At 46.3% G+C, this 13,327-nt stretch overlaps 1 pseudogene; it reads right to left on the bottom strand.

Annotated features, from left to right (window-relative positions):
* The window catches only part of LOC138498405 (zinc finger protein 850-like), a 203,198-nt pseudogene that overhangs the window by 98,158 nt on the left and 91,713 nt on the right, over nucleotides 1-13,327 (bottom strand).

The raw sequence follows: 13,327 nt of genomic DNA, 5'->3' as shown, positions 1-13,327 counted from the left end.
CGTGGGAAATGTCTCCACCTCCCACAATTCCAACAGATCCCTTGTCCCCCTCTAAGACCTTGTCCTCCACACCCGCCATTTCCCCCGTATCCTTAACCACCCCCTCTGCGGCCTCTGTACCCACCTCGTCCTCTGCGGGGGGCCCACGCTTGCCACTGCGGACCTCCGTATTGCTCCTGTCCATTCCACTCTGGATGCCCGTTGCCTGTCCAATTTGCTGCCATCCTCCCTTGTATCGCTACCAGCCCTTCCTCCTCTTCCCCCTCCCTGTCTTGGGGGAGCGCTGCTACAGCTGCAGCGACCTTCACCAGTTTTGTTTGAACTAATTTAGCCTTGTCTGCCAATCTGTTTTGGGCAATTTCTTTCTCCCTTTCTTTTATTCTCTTGCAGTGGTGCACTATAATGCTTTGTATTTCTGGCCACCCTTTTGCTTCGATCCTGCTATTTTGTCGAGTGCTTTCTGTACCTCTTTTGGGAGCCCTCTCTTTATTATAAAGTAAAATAGGGATGTTGACTGATACCAGGGCATGCCCGTTTCGGCTCTCCACATCTCCTGCACCCGAAAAATGTAATCCATAGCATCTTCCCCATAATTCATTGTGCACTGCATCACCGACTGTAAATCTGGTGTGTCTGGAAATGTTTCTCTTAATGCATCCCATACCCTCACACGCACTGTGTTAAAAGATGCTCCATCATGGCGATCACAATCCAATGTTACTTCCAGGAAACCAGCCTTTGCCCACACTCTATCTGCCTGAGCCCACACTCTATCTGCCTGAGCCCACACTCTATCTGCCTGAGCCCACACTCTATCGGCCTGAGCCCACACTCTATCGGCCTGAGCCCACACTCTATCGGCCTGAGCCCACACTCTATCTGCCTGAGCCCACACTCTATCTGCCTGAGCCCACACTCTATCTGCCTGAGCCCACACTCTATCTGCCTGAGCCCACACTCTATCTGCCTGAGCCCACACTCTATCTGCCTGAGCCCACACTCTATCTGCCTGAGCCCACACTCTATCGGCCTGAGCCCACACTCTATCTGCCTGAGCCCACACTCTATCTGCCTGAGCCCACACTCTATCTGCCTGAGCCCACACTCTATCTGCCTGATCACCTACTGCTGATACTAGCAAGCTTTTAACATCCCCTACCACCAATGGCACTCCCGCGGTATGTTTCTCAAATGCATATATCCACTTACTTGCCCCCCCCGATAGCGGGGGCAACTATTTTAACAAATTGGCTTTATCCATTTGGGCCCAGGGTATGTAATTTGGTCTCCCACCTCCCCTATGTATCAATGGGAGTTGTAGTTTGCTTTTTGTCGTTCTGCCAGTACTCACCTTCAATTCTTTCTTTCCCAACAATGCCAATCTCCCCATTCTATTCCTTAACCTTCCTGTCCATTCCTCTTCTATTGTCCTTCCCAGAGGTGTTCCCTCTCCTTCACCTGATCTCCCTCCCATCGCCACACCCAACCTTCCACTTTCCTGTTCTTCGTCCTAAATACAGCACCACAGTTCTTCCATTCCCCCGGTAGCCATTCCTTCCTCACCTGTGTTTTCTTCCATCTCCTGTGGCCCTAGTTCTATTACTCGAGTTGGCTCTTCCTGAATCTGGAACAGTATTTTCCCTTTCTTCCATCTTTCTTCAGGTGACCTGTCGAGTGCCTTTGTTCTAAATGTTTGCTCAGTTCTAGTAACACTTGTTCCACTCTGCTCACATATATTTCTTATTCTAGATAATTCATTTCTTGCCATTGAGAGCCTAGAATCTAAGTCCTCTGTTAACTTATCAATATCTACTGCTGGGGTACTTACCTGTCCACGCTGTCTGGGGCACTCATATGGCGGTGGTGCAGTTGGTTGTGGGGTGGGCACATATGTGGGATCACTATATCCTTCTGCTGGCACTGGTTTGTTTAGGAGGGGTACAATCGTGTTACCTCTATTGATCCCTCTTTTCCTGTATCCTCCCTTTCATTTCATGTACTGTTAGGGGAGTGTCAACGGTGGAGGGCAGGTTCGGTACTGATTCTTTCTTTTTTAGTGGGGGTACTTCTTCGAATAGCCTCCACAAATCTAATATTTCTCTTCTCTTTTGAAACTGCTTACCCTTATATTTCATGAATATACATGTGGCTACCATGTCCAGGTCACTTTTATCGAATGATCCGCCTTCTGGCCATACCTGGGGTAATCCTTCTCCTTTTAATTCTGTCACCCATTGATCGTGGTATTTCTTTATGCGTTCTGCATAACCAGGTAGATTTTTACAAATATGGGCCAGGGCTGTCTCCGCCCCCATATTATACTCCCAGTGTTTCTCTATCTGTACTATTTTGTGTCTATCGCTGTCTCTTATAGGTGTGTGTGTGTGACTCTTATCTTAATCAATATTTGGACACATACAAAAAAGTACCTGCTCACAATATTATTAGCTTCAAATCTTACCGGGTCACACTTACAATGACCATACCACAGAGCTATGCAATGTCATTAATTCAACATGGTTTCTTTACAACTCATTAAAACATCTGTTAACTTAACATGTACAGCATGGGACAAACGTTTAACATACTTTTATGATACAACACATCACATTTACCCCTCCCCTTTTCCCTTGCCCTGTATTTCTCCCTGCCAAGGTTCCCTTACCCTAGTTCATCACTTGCCCCCGAACCTTTAGAAAGTTTTATCTTTTGTTCACCACCGAGGTACCCTGATCGAAGTAGAAGAAGAAAGAAAAATAGCAGTTTCTAACGTATACATCGTGTCTCCCAATTCTCAGACACCTGTATTCTATTCTCTACTTTTCACTTATTCCCAGCACTAGTTAAGATAGCACTATGCGGCGCCGCCTTCTACCCCCTTGCAGAGCTAGGTTCCCGTCCTTATCTTCTCTTATTTCACCTTTTTTGTCCTAATGGCCATATGCAGAGAAAGTAAAATAAATATAAGTAGCATTAATAGTTGAAAGTACCCCTTAAATGACCTTGTGTAATCTGGCTCCTTTCCCCTTCTCCTTTTTATAATCACTTGCACTTAATACTCACGTGCCTGTCTTGATTCGAGATTCTCCGGACTGGGTCCGTCCAGGCGGCGATGCCTCACTCAATGGCCGTCCCCCGGCTCCGACGAGCGGTACTAAAGGTTTTTTTTTTTGGAGCGGGACCACGTACCCTCTCTATATTCCATGCGCACGTCTAAGCGTACCAGTTGCCGTAGGCGGGCAGCTCTCTTGAGCGGACGCACCGTGCATCTCCACTGCCGCCCGGAATTTCTCATGTCAGAGGGGACGATGAAAAGAGAAAAAATTAAAAATGTAATCACGCTTTGGGGTCACTACTGAAAGCAAGCGTCTCCAAAAGGCATTACCCTCCCCACAAAGAAAGGCAGTAAAGGACACACCCCAGGAGGGAATGAGACCAAGACCAAGTGCGGGTGAAAGTAAAAGGTTTTTTTATCTAGTCAAATAGGGCATGCAAAGGACTCTGCAAGCTCCGAAAGTGCCCTGTCTGACAATAGCAAAGACAGTCTTATTTATTACAAAAACTTCCATGAATCCTACACACTATAGGGGGCACATAGTCTTGGGGATTGGGTGGCGTCGACTAACTATAGGCGCAGCAGTGATGAGCAGCTCCAGGATTGGTGGACATCAGCGTGGTGCCAACGTGGGGCGGATGGGTCCGCTGGGCTCGTCGGGGTGGAGCTGCCAGGTCAGGCGCGGTCAGTGTCGTTGATAGATGGATGCCCTAACATTCTGCCCTTGTGGCCACACACACACACTCATCCGTTTAGACAGTTCCAGTTGTCCTGCAAATCCTGAAATATGTTACTCTAAGGGGTAATAGGATACTGGAGAAACACATGCAATATGAAGCTTTACCAATACATCAGGGCACTGTTACTTCTGGCCTGTTGACCGGGTGTCATAAACTTGGGTGTCTGGTCTGGGGGCCTGAGGTGAACTGCCCCGTCATTCTGGTCTTGTTAGATGTAGTGAATCATTACTTTATGATATGTTAGTCCAGGGTTGCATATCTGCTCTCCAAGGCCCATTAACTTGGGATGAGCCGGAGTACTACTGGATCAATGAAGGTGCACCTTTGGCACCTTGAGGCGGTGGTGTTAAGGACCAGGTTGTAAATACTTCATTTGGCCAACCATGGCGGCCTCGGATATGGGGAGGTGAATACTTGAAGCGGGTCCAACGGAATGAGGGGAGTTGAGGCTGAGCTGCCCGCGCGCCAGCTAGTCCTGCCGGACCTTTGGCGGGAGAAGGGGGAGATGGGGGGGTGTGTGTGTGGTGTGTATATATATATATATATATATATATATATATATATATATATATATAAATATAATTCTCTGTGCCTGGGCTGCACACTATGCAGAATGAGGAGACGGTTAATAAAGTTAGTGATTACACATTTCTAATGTCTATATATTCATGTACTATTTCATATATGACTAGAAAGTTTGGCAGTGTTTCATACATCACTGAATATTAGAAGACTACATTTTAGCAATCTCACACGGTAGCAGTTGGATAACACATGAGGTAGCATTAGGTTTGGTGGTGTACTCAGGAGCATAAAAGCAAAACGTTCACAGGTGGTAGTACATTTACATTCTTGGTCATGCATTTAAACGTGCCCCACTGCACGACACACATTCTCGGCAATGCTTTTTCCGCCTTCCTTTGTACTTAGCAGCATTTGTTAGTTAGCACTGGGGGGGCTGTATCAAACTCTTTCAATGAGTCTTCTAGGCACATGATATCGTACACGGTCTGAGGTCATTTTTACTTCACCAATACTTTTTATCCCTTCTCCAACACGGGTGTTTATAATTAACAGCAATCCTATGAATCGTTAGGCTTTGGTGTGTGGTTGACACGTCATTTGGGAACATCGACAGGGGTTCATACGAGGAGGGTATTGACACCATATATTTTACATGTTAGGGGTTAGATGCGGGGTCGAGGCCCGTTCTATTAGGATGTTTTTTTGTTATTTTCCAGACTTGAACAGCGAGTCAGGTCACTTCGGGGGCAGTGATATACTGCGGAAGGTAAATGATACAGTGTTTGTTCTGATACTTGTTTGTGTCTGGTTGCTCGTGAGAACGGGCCTCCAGTGGATCTACCATGGAGTGGAGGCACCGGGGGAGGGCATGGCTCCCTGTGCACAGTGAGTGGGGGCCCAGCTGCAGCATTCGCAGGCAGGCTGTCTCATTCGGGTTCAGGTCGCTATTATCTAAAATGGAGTCCTGATGCTTCCAAAATGGAGTATATTGTCTGTTACAGTACAACATGATTGGCCCTGTGTGTCGATCAGCAGCCACCCTGTTACCTGGGCCCTGTTAACAGGGGGCCCCTGACGAGCCACGAACCTCACATGGGAGGGATATGTCGGGGAGGGGGTCTTATAGACCTAGCCTCCCATACACCCTCCATACTTGAAGGAAAGAATAATCAGAAAAACCTCTGCACGACCTGCCAGGACTTTCAATTCCTACTGTCTTCAAATACCCAGATTCAGACAAAAAAAAACAGGAGGCAACAGCTTCCCTGTAAAAGCAACCCAACAATGGAATGCACTCCCATTAGAGCTCAGAAGGGATCAGTCTTACCTCAGTTTCAGTCGTAACACCCGTACCTGGTTACGACTTAATGACCACTAGATCTAACAAACGTAACTATATGTCCTACATGTATGCCACCACCTTAACCTACCTCCTAGCACCTGTATTTTCTGTACCTGACTATATCTGTAACTGTATCTTTATCTATATGTATATCTATAACTAATCTGTCAGTTTCTTTGTGACGTTGTGCAGCCAGCTACCTAAGGGTTTGGTGCACACTACAAATAAATAAACAAACAGTGCAGAGATTTCAGTCCTGGAGAGATACGATCCCTGGGCTTGAGGCCAAGGACAAGTCTTGCATTCCTGTTCTGGATGAGTTGCAGAGGGCAGAGAGTAGAAGCAGGCAGATTTAGAAAGAGGCTGTTGCAGTAGTCCAGCCTAGAGAGAACCAGAGCTCTGGAGACAGTTAGCTTCTGGGGGAAGGAGAGGAGAGGAAAGGAAGAATACCTCTGAGGAGGTGCAGCTGGTAGTGTGACTTCTTAGAGACGTCAGAGATGTGAGGAGAGAAGGAGAGTGTGGAGTTGAAGATGACTCCAAGGTTTTTAGCCTCACAGGTGGGAGCAGGAAGAGGGTCAGGAGAGGCCAGCCAGAGAGCGACAGGAAAGAAGGGACCTGGCGTGCTGATGAGGAGAATCTCTGTCTTACTGCCATTCAGACAGAGACCATTGGCGGCACACCACTCCTGGATAGCAGACAGTCAGAGATGAGAGAAGAAGAGGTGGTCGAAGGGAGCCTGAAAATGAGCTGTCATCTGCATAGCACTGAAAGTTGGGGCAGAGAGCGGCAATGCGGTGGTCAAGGAGTGCCAGGTATTGGTTGAACAGCCAGGGAGAGAGGTTAGAACCCTGGGGAACACCACAGGTAGAGATAGAGGAGAGGAAGGAGCCCAATTAGACCTGGAAGGGTCGATCAGAGAGGAAAGAGGTCAGCCAAGCCAGGGACTGATCAGTGATACCCAGGTTATCACGAAGACGGTTGAGCAGGATGGGATGGTTGACCATGTCAAAGGCAGAAGAGAGATCAGGTAAGATGAGGACACAGGGAGTGCTGGAATCATGGTTAGCAAACAGGTCTTCATGGATGTGCAGGAGAGCAGTTTCTGTGCTTCTGGTAACTCTGAAACCAGACTGATGGTCATGGAGATAACCAACAGATTCAGTGTGAAGATTAAGCTTTGAGGTGGCCAGCTTTTCCAGGAGTTTGCCCATGAAAGGAGTGATGGAGATTGGGCGATAGTTAGCCGGGCAAGAGGGGTCGGCCGTGGGTTTTCTTAAGAAGAGGGTGCAAAAGTGAGTGTTTCAGGGGGGGAAGGGAAGTCTCCAATGGTGAAGGAGTGGTTGCAGAAGTCAGCTAGAGCTGGGGCCAAGGTGTCAATGTGGTCCTTGATGGTTTTAGAGGAACAGGGGTGAACCTGTTTTGGCGATACTTTAATAGATCGAACTTGTCTAGAAACCTTGTCTGGGGAGAACAGGTAAAAGGCAGAGAAGGAGGGAGGAGAGATGGCCGAAGAAGGGCTAGAGGAAGAGATGGGATAGAGGGAGGAGGAGAGGAAGAGAGAGGACAGGATGTCCTGAGTTTTAGAAATGAAATGAGAGGCCAGGTCCCTGCAGAGGGCCTGGGAGGGGACAGGAGAGGTAGAGACTGCAATAGGATTGGCCAGCTCCTTGCAGATTTTAAAGAGTTTGACTGAGTTGTTTGATGCTGCAGAGATGCAGACTTGGATATGGGGTGTCTTCATGGTGTGGATAGAGCCTTTGGAGCAGGCAGCAGGCCAGTTTGTCAGAGGATGTACCAGAAGCACACCATTTCCTCTCAGCCACCCTGCACTTGCATTTAAGGGTGGTGAGGTCTGAGTCATACTAGGAGTTGCACTTGGCTTTGGGCTTCAAGTGGATCCTCATGACAGGGGCAAGAACATTGAGAGTATCAGATATAGCAGAGTGGAGCATGGAGAGGGCTGTGTCAGGGTGTGATTCAGCCAAATGGGGACTGGGGGTGGGTGAGAAAGTGGCAGAAACTGACACACGCTTCATGGGTCAGGTAACCGAGAAGGTAGGTGGCAGTGCTGGAGTTGGCTTGGCCTGAGGGGTGGAGAGAGTGAGGTGGGAGGAAAGGAGAAAGTGATCACTCCAAAACAAAAGAGAGGAGTGGTGAGAGGGATAGCGAGGGGAAGGTTTGTAGAGATAAGAACATCAAGAGTATTCCCTTCAGAGTGAGTCGGGCCAGAGGGGAGGATAGAGAGTGAGAGAGAGTCGCAGAGGTCATGAAAGAGTCCAGAGGACGGACAGGAAGCATCCAGGTGGAAGTTAAAGTCTCCAAGAAGGAGGAGTTGAGTGGTCGATACCAGAAGGGAAGAGGAGAGGTCCGCCCATTCGGAGAGGAAGGAGGAGATCTGACCAGTTAGCCGATAGATGGTAGCCACAGTAAGGGAATGGCTGCGTCAGGTCCGTCCAAAGCCTCTATGGAAAAAAAGGAACTATGGTCCCTGCTACTTATACTGGCCTCGATGTCATTTCAAGTGCAGGGCCCATAGTTCCTTTTTTCCACGCACTGTGCTCGCTTATCGGGAACATGCTCGTCAAGCTTTTCTAAAAGTGATTCGCCATGCAGACTCCATCAAAGGCCTCCGATTTTAAGCCATGTGCAGACTGCGATAGGCAGATGTCTGCCTTCTATCATGTACCGCGATTTCTAGTACTGTCTGGGCGAAGACCACGGCACCCAGGATTGTGGGTCATGTCAGATTTCCATCTCTCTCATATCCATCTTCCTGTGTTCTTCCCTCCATCTCAGCCTTCTAAGACAGAGGAAGGATTTCATCGATTGGACCCAGTATGGGTCCTAAAGTTCTACATCACTGATACTCGAGACGCTAGGAAGGATGACCAGCTTTTTGTTGGTTACACTGGTGCTCGCAGGGCTGTGACCAAACAGACCCTGTCCAGGTGGATCATTCTCTGCATCACATAATGCTATGATCTGGGTGTGTAGGATGTGCATGAGGGTCTCAGGGCTCAGTCTACCAGAGTAGGGCTGTCACTTCTGCCTGGCAATGGGGGTCCCTTGTCCTGGCCATTTTCCTGGCAGCTATGTGAGCATCTCTGCACACGTTCGCTATGCATTACTGCTTGGATTCCCTTGTGGGCCAGTATGACCATTATTGATAGGGCAGTCCTTCTGAGTTTTCTGGTTTAGGTGGTGTCCTTGCTATGCATTGAACATTATGAAATACATTGAAATGTACTGCTTGATATATTGTGATTTGCCATAGGATGGTTTTGATGAGCCTTTACAAGTTATTACTTTAGAGGTTAAACCATGTAATTTGCCTTTAGAAAGGTGGTGCCGTTTCATACATATTGCTTCAGTGATAGAGCAGGTCTATTTGGACTTAGATGTTCCCTAAACAGAAGGGATAAGGCTGGACAGGACTTGTGTCTGTCAGTGGAAAGGCGATTTAAACCCCAGGTGGAGTTGGACAGGGCTTTATATGCTTGACATGTTTTGGAATGTCCTTGACTAAAGACATCAAGTAGATTGAATTGATATTAGAAGACGAGAGTTGATGCGTAACAGCCAAGCAAATGTGTTTGAATTCTATGTGAACTTGGAGAGTTGGAATATTGTGTTATTCTAGAAAGAATGTACGAGGGATTTTTATATGTGTGTAAATAAATACATGCTTTTTTTTAAATGTTAGTCATTCTGGTCTTTTAGACGTTGGTACAGTGAAATGGTAATTAATAACACTGTTATGTAATGCATATTATACCCCTCTCCTGTGAAAACCTTCTCTATCCCTATACATTTGCATTAGTTGTGACAGGAGCTGTCGTGGATGTGTTGCAGAACCTCTGAGTATAGTATGTTGTAAGGGTTGTACATTGATAGAGCTGTGCAATGGAGTGGAGAAGGCAAATGCACTCTGAGCCTGAATCCTTTTTTAGAATCTATGTAGCAAGAGCATAATATCAGTACAGAAAAAGACAAGATGCCCTCTGGGTTCCATTTCAGTAGTTGGGAGCTTCCCTGTAAAATAGGAAGGGAGGGGGTGGGGGGACACCTCATATATCCAATGAGGGTCTATAGTTATTGATTCAACCACTGGGTCTTTTTCCAAAATGTTGGTGTCCATTCATTAGCATGAGGTCCTTAGGCAAAGTGTTCCATAGGATGGTTACCTTAACACAGAAGGTACAGTCTCCCTTCTGAACATTCCAGAAGGGATGCATTTCAAACAGCAGTGATTCAACAATCATAATCAGCCATCATTTGTGTGCCAAAGGAAACCAAGAACCACAGTGGAGGCAGGTTCTTCACAGTATTAGGCAACAGCCATGCCAAACTCAGTTGCATTGCAGAAGCACCACCTTCTCTCAGAAGCACCTTCAATTGCAGAAGAGATTTCACCACCTACATGTCCTCCCTCATGGCAGATAACAACATCCTGCATGTTTTGTCTGGTACCTAATAAGGGAACTGTTCTGACTGAAACATTTCCCACATTCAGTGCATTTATGAGGGTTTTCACCTGTATGTGTTCTCTGGTGGTGAATAAGATATCTCTTCTGAGCAAACCCTTTCCCACATTCACTGCACTCATGTGGTTTCCCATCTGTTTGTGTTCTCTGGTGGCTAATAAGCTCACCCTTTGTAACAAACCCTTTCCCACATTCAATGCACCCATAAGGCTTCTTACCTTTATGTGTTCTCTGGTGGCGAATAAGCTGTTCCTTCTGAGCAAACCCTTTCCCACATTCAGTGCACTCATGTGGTTTCTCACCTGTATGTGTTCTCTGGTGATTAATAAGGCATTGCTTCCGAGCAAACCCTTTCCCACATTCACTGCACTCATAATGTTTCTCACCTGTATGTGTTCTATGGTGGATAGTAAGGTGTCTCTTTGTAACAAACCCTTTCCCACATTCAGTGCACTCATGAGGTTTCTCACCTGTATGTGTTCTATGGTGGAAAGTAAGCTCTCGCTTTCTAGCAAACCCTTTTCCATATTCAATGCACTCATAAGGTTTCTCACCTGTATGTGTTCTCTGGTGGCTAATCAGATAATCCTTCTGAGCAAACCCTTCCCCACATTCACTGCACTCGAGAGATTTCTCACCTGTATGTGTTCTCTGATGGCGAATAAGAGATCCCTTCTGAGCAAACCCTTTCCCACATGCAATGCACCCATAAGGTTTCTCACCTGTATGTGTTCTGTGGTGGTTAATAAGGTCTTGCTTCCACGCAAAACCTTTTCCATATTCACTGCACTGATGAGGTTTCTCGTCCGTATGTGTTCTCTGGTGGCTAATCAGATGTCCCTTCTGAGCAAACCCTTTCCCACATTCACTGCAGACATGTGGTTTCTCACCGGCCGATAAGTGTATCATGCAAATGGACGCTAGTCTCAAATTCAGTGCACTGATAAGGTTTTTCACCCATGTCTTCATGAGGGAAATAAGTATGTTCTTAATATGGCAATTGCTCCAACATTCTGTGCATGTGCAAAGTTTATTGCCAATTTGTTTTGTCAGGTGCCAATAAGAGGACCTTTTTCACTGAACCGTTTCCCTAATTCAGAGCACAAATGAGAAGTGATTTTCTTACAGCACATAACACATTGTCATTTTCCGTGCTAGATATCCCTCTCCCCCAGGATTAACAGACTGAACAAGCTTCGTTACTGTATGTTACCAGGAAGGGGTTGCATGGACGGAAGCCATCATGTTCATGTATCCAACAAGCTTCTCAATCTGAGCACCTGAATACTCTGAAAAGACAACTGGACCCCAAACTTGCACTCTTCTAAGATGCTTGGAAATTGCATATTCTAACAATGAAGATTTTCACTGCGTTAGTCCAGAGAATCTAAAAATCACTGTTGTTGCATTTCTGGGGGCATCAGTCACCTATTAACATAAAAAGAGATGCACATTATTAGTTTCAACACTATCACAATCGCAGGCATCACATGTAATAAGGCGACACTACTCGGTAGCAGTGATGTGAGCTCACAGAGTAACTTATACGACTTTGAAGTGTCATCTATTGGGGAAAGGCGCCCTACTGGGTGGCAGAGAAGTGGTGCTCCATTGAGAACATTTAATGGGACTGAGGTAACATGCAGCAGGAATAGTGTGATTAATTTTTATTTAGAACATTTTAGCATCCAAACCATTAGAAAACAAAATACAGCTCGATGAATAAACCTTTTAAATGGATAGTTTAATCATCAGGAACATGTATATATGTTCTATCATTCTATTTGTTCAGCAATTATTGCATGGAATCTCCCAATTTCCATATACAAATGATAAAGGCAGGCGTTTGACACTAAGTCAGTAGCAGCTTGTCACCAATCGGCCATGTGTCCGACCAGTCTATTATGTAATCACTGATGACTCCATTACATTTGGGCAAATGTGTATTGGCCCAAATATGAATAATATAACCAACAACACAATTGAGGAAATAAGGACTGCATTGTGAATGAAAGGAAAAGCGCCAATCTCTTCCTACAGTGAGAATGTCACAGGCCACGCTGGCACTACATTCAAACATGGACTTTAAACCTAGATAAACTCCGAACCCATCCGTCTAACCCAGGAGTGACAGAAAGAACAAGCTTGTGTCAGAGACCAATAGAATGACATTTCTGGCAATGAGGTAAAGTGTATGAGAGACTCCCCGAACTCCCCAAAACACCCCAGCTGCCCTCCTAATTATTTATACAAATGCCTCATTGCTAGGTACTGAATGTAATCCGCCAGATGGGTTCCACTTCTGTTTCCCTGTTCAAAATACCACTGTGTAGATTTCACGAGGGGGTACATACTCTGTTTTATTGTTAGGGAGTGGGTGTAAATGGGTCGGTTACTTATCAGACTCCCATAACCCGAGCTAAACCCTTTTTTGTGGATTCTGGTAATTGCGCCCTAGGTTGAATCTCAGCATGCCCCTGTACCCTCTGTGCTGCGACCAAGAACTGCTTTCATCCCGTCCCTAACAACCAATGGGGATGTTGCCCGATCACTGCCAATATCCACAAATTGATTTCAACCATTTAGTGATTGCACACATGATTCCTGTTGATTTACGGTGGAGATTCTACTCACCCTACTCCAGGGGAACCTATGCAACATAATCCCCCAGATTCGTTATCTGAACAGGCGAGAATCCCATTGCCAGCATCTGTTGCAACCCATATGGCATCGACCATGGAATAAGACTTATGTACGTGTGAAAAGTATGCATAGTTCGTCACACCTGGAAGCGCGAGACACCAACCGCCCACCTGCCCTTCCTACCTTAGTAAATTTATTGTGCGTCTAGTGTAGGTAGCTATCACAACAGTATATGCAAGAACCTTTGAGTGTTCCAGTATGGAGGACAAACACTAGGTTGATGTGAGCCAATACAATCATTGTGAGTGCTCCATGTTCCGAGTGGATAAACCCTGGAAGGCCCCCATCTGTTCTCAGGTGTGTCTACTGTGCAGCCACAACCTTAGGCTGTGTGTGCTAAAGCAGCCTCCACTTTCGCCATCTTCTTAAAATGTGGCTATTCTAGGCCTTCCTGTGGCTCCAGTCTGTTCCTCTTTGCGCCACGATGCCTCCTGGTGACCGTGCGCGTTATAAATATTGTTAACATAACAGAACTTTT

The sequence above is a fragment of the Ambystoma mexicanum genome, chromosome 5q (genome assembly GCF_040938575.1).
Source record: "Ambystoma mexicanum isolate Mex_15411 chromosome 5q, UKY_AmexF1_1, whole genome shotgun sequence".
NCBI classification, from domain to species: Eukaryota; Metazoa; Chordata; class Amphibia; order Caudata; family Ambystomatidae; genus Ambystoma; species Ambystoma mexicanum.
The sequence above is the reverse complement of the archived record's forward strand: the minus strand, read 5'-3'. Positions and strand labels throughout refer to the sequence as shown.